Source organism: Geospiza fortis, unplaced genomic scaffold (assembly GCF_000277835.1).
Source record: "Geospiza fortis unplaced genomic scaffold, GeoFor_1.0 scaffold146, whole genome shotgun sequence".
Lineage (NCBI taxonomy): Eukaryota > Metazoa > Chordata > Aves > Passeriformes > Thraupidae > Geospiza > Geospiza fortis.
In genome coordinates, this window is record NW_005054455.1 from 1,228,597 (window position 1) to 1,236,532 (window position 7,936).

The window sequence follows — 7,936 nt, forward strand, 5'->3', positions numbered from 1 at the left end:
CACTTGTGGTTTGAACAAATTAATAGAATTGCTTTTGTGAAAGAATTTCATCATGACTATTACAAAAATAAATAACACAAACTCTGTTTTCAAAAGCATCATCCCAGAACAATTCACCTACTTATCACCAAATCCTTCAAGCTGGTTTTCTGTTATATCATTCATATCCCTGCTTTGAGAATTGGCTACCCCAGCTTCTCTTTGCTCATTATGAACAGAAATAAATAAATAAAAAGGAAATCCTTATCAAGATACATAAATCCAGCAGTAATCCTCTCCCTCTAATAAAATAATCTAATACAAATAATGCCTAAATGACATCAAGAGTTCGGGGAGAAAAGGAGGAGGGAGGTGAAAGAGTGAAAGAAAAGCACTGAGGCTTCTGTCACAGTTAGGCCACTTGTGACAAAAAGTGCTCTCATTTTAGGCTGAAGTCTAAAAAAATATTGTTTAGGACTATTTTCCAGAGGCCAGCATGAAAAGTAAGCTGCATTTTGTGATGCCTTACATCAATTTAATTTCTTCATTGCCTGGTTCTTGTACGATTCAGAGAGAAAGAGAAGCTGCTGTCACACACGTGGATTTGATGCAACATATAAACAGGGAACTACAATTCCAACTATTTTAATGTATAAAAATGATACATTAATGTATAATTTTTATACATTAAAATAGTTAATGTATAAAAGAGATGTGGCCATTGGAATGTTTCAATTTTCACTACATACAACAAAAAGCAGTGAAGAAAAGTAGAAAGAAGAAGAGTGGCCTGAGAGAAGTAATTTTTTATTAATTTTGTTGTGCAAAACTCTTACAAAAATAGTTTTAGTGGAGTGAGGATTCACCACATTAAAGAATTATACACAGACAGCAGAAAAATTATTTTGGCATTGTGTCAGATCTAAACAAGCTCAATAAACATCCAGAAGAGCTGCAGTGACAGGGCAGGAATGGAGAACCCAGACCGTGGCTTCTGCTGAGGATGAGCAGCCCTCAAAATAACTTCCAGGTTATTATGAAATGAAGTCGTTGGGGGTGAGCAATAAACCCAACACCTATTCCATTTAAAAAAGGAACAGGAGCTCCTGGCAGGTGTGTTCTTTAGCCTACAGTGCCATCGTCTGGCTATGGAAGCTATATCAGCATGGGGTGGGGAAATGCAGTCAGCTAAATATTTAAATGTAAAAAAGAACAAGAACTGTTCTATGTACTATGTTCTATGTACAATGTACTATGCACATTTATAGAAATTCGTGGTACTGAGGGGAGGTGTAGTATTTACATGGAAAAGCATTGGATGCATAAATGAAAATGTGATTCTCAAATAAAGACAGAATATCAGAGCAGACCATTCAAACCAACTGACAAAAACTATGGCTAAAATGCCAAGTAATACAGAATCATGCTTGTCTTGCCATTTTTTTTCTTATTTTTCTTTTTTTAAATAGAGTTATTAGTTTAAAATTTAAGTTAAACTACGTAATTTGAAAACCATTGCTAAATAGTTTCTGATTGTGGACCTCAAAGACAAATGCACAAAGTGGTATTTCATCAATTAAGGGACAACAACAACATATTTTGAAGCACATATCTTGTAATATTTAAACCACATACATATAATCCACTCTGAGCTTCACTATGCCAGGGGAAGAATATCCAAAAAAGAGCATTTTCTTTCTTATAATGATTGTTGGGGGATCAACAATCCAGAGCTAACCAACTTTAGGGGCAAGCAAATCCAGCTTGAGTAATGTTTTAGACAAAGCTCAAATAAAAGTAAAAGAGACATTTTTGGTAACTAAGAACTATTAGGATCATCATTCTGGTCCTAAAATTCAGATAGATAGGATAAAAAAATCTCCAGGACATGACACAAGCAGCTCTGGGAAAACTCACAATAAGCTTGGGTATATTTCAAATACACAGGAAAGTAAGAGGCAAGGTAAGAGTAGTTTGTGACATTTACATCAACTTTTTTTAAGCGAGTCTGAACTTTCAGAGCTCTTTTAATTAATTTTGAAGCAGCGTTTGAGCTGAGAGAGAACATACAAGGAATGTTTTGAAAGATAAATTCATTAGCATGCAGAATAACTTGGTCTAGGCTCCAGTCTGACTCAATTCTCAGAGTCTTCTGTGTCACATTACAGCAGATCAGATTTGAGTACACTGCCACTTGGTTTAAAGGCACAAAGTTAATAAATTCCCAATAGAGTTCAGCTTACAGAGCCTCCAAAATAAATATGGACACTCTGACAGAGCTTGCACTGGTTAAGAAACTTGAAAAGTGTGCAGAACTTCTAAAAATGATGACACCTCCCTTTGAAGACTTGACTTTAGGAACAAACATTAAAAGTTTTGGAACCCAATAATCTCCAAATCTCACAGCAACAACTAATATTTGCTTTTGCTCCAGCTGAGGCTGGAAGCTCTGCAAGTGAGCTCACATAATTCCTTTCTTTCCCCAGATGGAACTGGATGCTTTTTCCTCATGCAGTGAGACAGAGCCTCACTGCACTCACAGCTGCAATGTAAATACAGCAACCTTACCCAGCTGTCTAAATTATCTTATGGCCATGGCCAGGAGTGAGGGAATGCCAGGAATCACAAAGATTTTGGAGGTTCTTCAAAGGAATTTCAATGATACAGCAACATTCCATTTAAATTCATTTGGAAACGCCAGTGATCGTAAATGAGGTCACCTGGGCTGGTTTGAAAAATTAATTTGGAAGTCCCTTGAAAGCATTTTCTTCTCACTGCAAACAAAAACTGGCCAGAAGTCCAGCACCTGGTGTGTGGGGTTATTCTGCACAGTGTAGGAAAGCTGTGACAGCACAGACCCGCTTTAAAGAAGCCAGCCTTCAGCTGAGATACAATCAGCTTTTTGGGACAGAATTTGGAAAATAAATGCAGCTGGAAAACACAACCATGTGCCAATTTGTGCTAGGATCAAAGCTAGGTCCATGGAGGACATGGACAACTCTTGCAATTGGGTTGACATAACGAGCTCCATTTCCAAGCATCCCAAAGGAATGCAAATACAGAGTCAAGGCAGATTCAGTAAAGTCCACTAGCTGGGGCAGCATTTTAAAAAAACAGCAGCATCATGTTAATATAATTGAAGTATCAAATCAACAAGGGCTCTGTAACCACATGGAAACAGAAAAAAACAGGTTTGCACATTAAAATGTTGCCCCAGAATGTGTTGCAAACAAAAATTAAATAACTTCTACATCACATTATCAGTGATTATATGAAATGACTTAATTCTTTATAACAAAACACACAGGGAAATTACCATGTCTGTTGTAGACCAAAACATCAGACATTAAAAACCAAGACTGTGGTATGGGTGAAAGAAGACCAGAAATTTTAATGCACAAAACTTGGCCATTAAATTAGGGAGAACTTCGTGCTTCACAGAACTGAAACAATTAATATGTGTTCTTAATTAATAATGTTCTTAATCTGACATACAATTCTAAGAAGACTTTGATACAAATGAAGCTGTACTAGAGAGATGGAGTCTTACTTTCCTGCATGCTATTGAATTTTAATGCTCTCATAGATTTGATGCAATACAGATTCTAAGAGTTTTCAATTTACCTTTTGCTTTTTTTTTTTTGCTAGACGGTGTAGTAAAGATTCAAAATCCATTACATTTTAATGAACAGTGCATCACTGTTCTTCAAAAGCATTTTATAGAATATAACCAATACAGAAGGGCAAAGTTCTTTAGGTGTTCCAACTTTTCAAAACTACACAAATAATACTGTCCTAAGAAATTTTATCCCAAGGTCAGTTAGAAATACACTGAGCAATCATTTTGTATCTTCAACAGCAGTGAAAAGGCATCAAAGCAGATACAAACCCAACCCTTTTCATGCAGAAATATGTTCTGCTGCTTTGGAAAAGAATGAGGGAGATATTGACTTGCAAGGCCACAAGAGCCAGGCAGGATGCTCCTGACTGGATGTCACCTCCCACACCTGGCATCTCAGGTAAAAAGCAAGATTTTCTGTGGTTGCTGTGAACCAAAGAAATACTGGAATCTGTCTAGGATAAATACTGGAGTGTGTTTAGGAGACATAAAAAAATACAGGTAGATGAGCACAAAGGAAATACAAGCCAGCAACACAACAAAACATCAAACCTTGGGTGCAAAGGCAAAAAGTTTCAGGAGGTACCAATAAGAGTGTCCTAACTAAGGCACAAAGAGTGTTTTCCATCCAGCTGTTGTGACAGCACCTCAGATGGTATAATAAGATTTTACACCTCCCTGCAAATTTTGTCTTACATTACCCATTAGCCAATTACCAGCAAAAGGCCACAGCAAGCCAAAGTTTTCAGGAACACAAACAAATCTGCTGAAACAGATGTTCCCTGCTGGATTTCAGACAATACACACATGGAACAAACCTGCTCTGTTCCTTACACTTCCACCTTTTTCAAGTAGTGAAAGTGAAAGAGGGTAACAGAGATGAGATTTTTGTTTTTAAATGGCTTTGTTTGGAAGTCAAAATGTTTGCTCCTTGCATGGCATGCATATTGCCATTATCTAGGAAAAAAAAGCTAAATTAACTTTCTTTTCTACATTAGCCTCCTTATAGGGATAGATGAAATGAAGAATAAATGAAGCCTTACTTTAGACTGTATATCAGCATTCTTTTTTAAACATTTATACTCTTTTTTTTTTTTTTTTTTTAGAAATAATCCCTGATCTTTTAAAAAACAGTTGTGAGACATCAAGTATGACAGTGGGACATGCCTGTACACCAATCCTTCTAATATTGCCCTGGTTTAGTACTGAAGAGAGGAGATAAATGGCAGAATCCCTGCATTTTCCTGACCTTGATCAAGAAGAACAAATTTTTAGCTGAAGTGTGCAACACTGCTATGATTACATCAATCTAATCTGGAAAGCACATGGTTTATATATAAACCATGGTCTCTGTCTCATCCATCTCATTGAAAGACAATAAAACATACTTCTGTTCAAAAAATCTGGAAAAAAATCCATTAACCCTTATTTTACTCCTCACATAAGAATCCTCAACCATGTTTCAAATACTACAGAAAGATGCATACATATTCAGGTTTCTAAATATGGAGATATATACATATATATAAATTTAAATGTAAGTGCTCTTATAAAAACAGACAAAAAGACACTCTGCATCACTGCTGAAGAAATCAGTTCTGAAATAATGGAATTAGAAAGTTTTGATCAAACTGCCCAACCACCACCATAAAATATTTACAAAATAAATATTTAACTGGCAAGGGATCCAATACAACTAAAAAAGACAAACTAGAATAAATGAGAAATGAATTGGATTACTGGACAGAAGCATATTCTTGCACATGTTCAAGCTGCTGGGAAAGTAACAGAGCCAGCAGGTACAAAAAAACCCTTCCAAATGTCTGCTTACCCTTTCCTGATCCAATCACAGCCACGCTGTTAATCAGGCTAGATTTCATCCCAGATATTAATTTGGCAAACAAAACAATCATCTGATTCATTCTGTCCCCTTCAGATATGCTGAAAACAATCTGCCACTGATAATCTTGCCATGCATGTGCTCCTGGAGAGCCATCTGATCAATTTGTGCTGAGATGAGATCTCTGCACTCACACACAAATGCCATAGAGCTTTCTCTATCCCTTCACAGTGTGGAAGTGTGTCCTGTAATGCCCAAGGAATGTGCACAGTGGAGGGAGGCAGCTCAAGGAGTTATGGACTCCTTTGGACTAAAAATGAATGAATCCTACAGATGAAGTCATGCTGCGCTGGCTCATCACAGCATCACTGAGCAGAGGAGCCCAGTTCTGCTGCTGGGATCCCTTCAGCCTTCCTCTGCACCTCCTGGGCTTTGGGTTTGGTTAGGGCTTTTTGTGTCTTCACCTAATAAACTATCTCAGCTCATGAACTGTCTCACTTTTACCTTTCCTGTGCCTCTCCCATCCCAGTGTCAGGCGGCTGGGGGTACCAGCTGCTGCCTCAGCCAGCTCACCAGTGTGCCCAGCCCTGTGGGTGACATTCTGTCCCTCCTCCTGCACTGTGACAGTGCTGTTGAGCATAAGCAACACTTCTCTTGGAATCACTGTTTGCAGAGAACCTCATTGCCCAAAATAATTCCCAACATGAGCCAGCTCCTGGACAGCACCTGGGTACCCAGCAAGGGGTTAACAGAGAGGAGGAATCACAGAGCTCCAGCCTCTGGAGCCAAATATCCCATGCAGGACTCCAAGCCTGTCCAACAGACTCAGATGTTGCTGCAGGCACAGAACTGAGCCCACATGAACAGAGGGTCAGTGCACTACCTCTACTCCCATCCACAGTAATGCTGAAGACATGGAGAAGAAGAAACAAATGATAATTTTAATACCTAATATTCCTAAATATTTCCATAAGAATTTATTCTTATTCTCATTTTTTTATTCTGGTTATAAGGAGAAAAAATGCAAAAATATAAGCATTGATTCATATTTTCAATATAAAAATTTAAACTTTCCATAGGTACACAGCATTTGATACAGAAAGAATGTTATTTATCTATGTCCAATTTATGATTTAAGGCAGTGGCCTGCATTGAGTTCTTCTCACAAATCTCAAGTGCCATTCCCAAGTTTCCTATACAATAGTTCCAGTGAAGAGTACACAGGACTGCACAACTTTCACACCACAGTGGAGCAGCCTGAGGTCAGAGCATTTGTCTGTGTTAAATGAAGACAGAGCAACTGCAACCTCCTCTAAAGCAGCATATTGGTGAGCTTGTAGCTCTACTACAAGGACTGAATAAATCATAAAAGAACTCACATTTCCATCCCTTTTTTCTGGAGCAATACATAATCTCTGATTTCTAACTCACCAACAGGGCTCTTTAAGGATAGTTTAGGAAAACAAACCTTTCAGGGGATATTTTCCTTACTGAGAGGAAAATTAAAATGTTGGAACAAAACATTTCCATACCTAAGCACAGGTTGGCAGTAAGTGAAATGAAAGAAAAGGTCCCAACCTGAGACTCTTCTGTCTGTACAGAGATAATTTTTCTCACACCAGTGTAAGCCCTCCCTTCTCTTTCAGCGCTCTTTAGACCAGGTCCAAAAACCCTGTGACCACAAAAATACCTACAAATAAGGTGGCTCATAGGTACATGTTGTCAGTTCAGTCCTTCTTTATCAAATCTCCCATAAATAATGATTAAAATCTTTATTTCAAAAAGTGAGAAAAAAAAAAAGACCAAGAAGGAAATGTCAACTGGACACTGACTTGTCTCTAAAGCATCAATGACTATGAAACTCTCTGGCACAGGTAAACTCTATAAAACCCCACACTGAGGAGCCTGGGTTATGAACAGCTGGCACCACACAAAACCTTTTAAAAGGAAATGTTCCATCCCAGCAGCAGAAGCTGCAGCCTCCCATTGCTGTGAAGCTTTATTGGTTCACAAAGACAGACAAGATCCATGTTACCATTCACAGCATACTAATATTTACAGATCTGTGAGGTTTTCCCTTCTTTATATAACTTCAAAAGCCAATTCCTCTCTACTTTTATAATTGTTGAAAACTTAATGGCCAAATGGCAACAAAATTTCAGCCATGCTGGAGTCTCCCACGAATTATTCTTCACTTAATTCTGACAGATAATTAGCATCAACTCAGGCTTGAGTTATCCCTTTCCCCTCTGATTCTGCTCCCCTGAATCTCAATATTTTACCTTTACATTTTGTCAAGTATTAAAGCAAACAGTTTCTGTCTCCTGCCCTCCCCCTTGTCCCCAAGTGAAACATAATTACTTGTATGCAATGCAGGTACAGTACATATGAACATATGCCAAAGTAACTTGTGCATACATTTACTTCAGTGCTAATAAAATATTTTATTCATGCATATAAAAGAATGTTCTTTCTAGCTCGGTGAGCTTTTTAAGAGT

General features: G+C 37.9%; 1 protein-coding gene across 10 annotated transcripts in view; it reads right to left on the minus strand.

Annotated features, from left to right (window-relative positions):
* The window catches only part of RBFOX1 (RNA binding fox-1 homolog 1), a 667,961-nt gene that overhangs the window by 511,414 nt on the left and 148,611 nt on the right, over positions 1 to 7,936 (minus strand). The window lies entirely within an intron of this gene.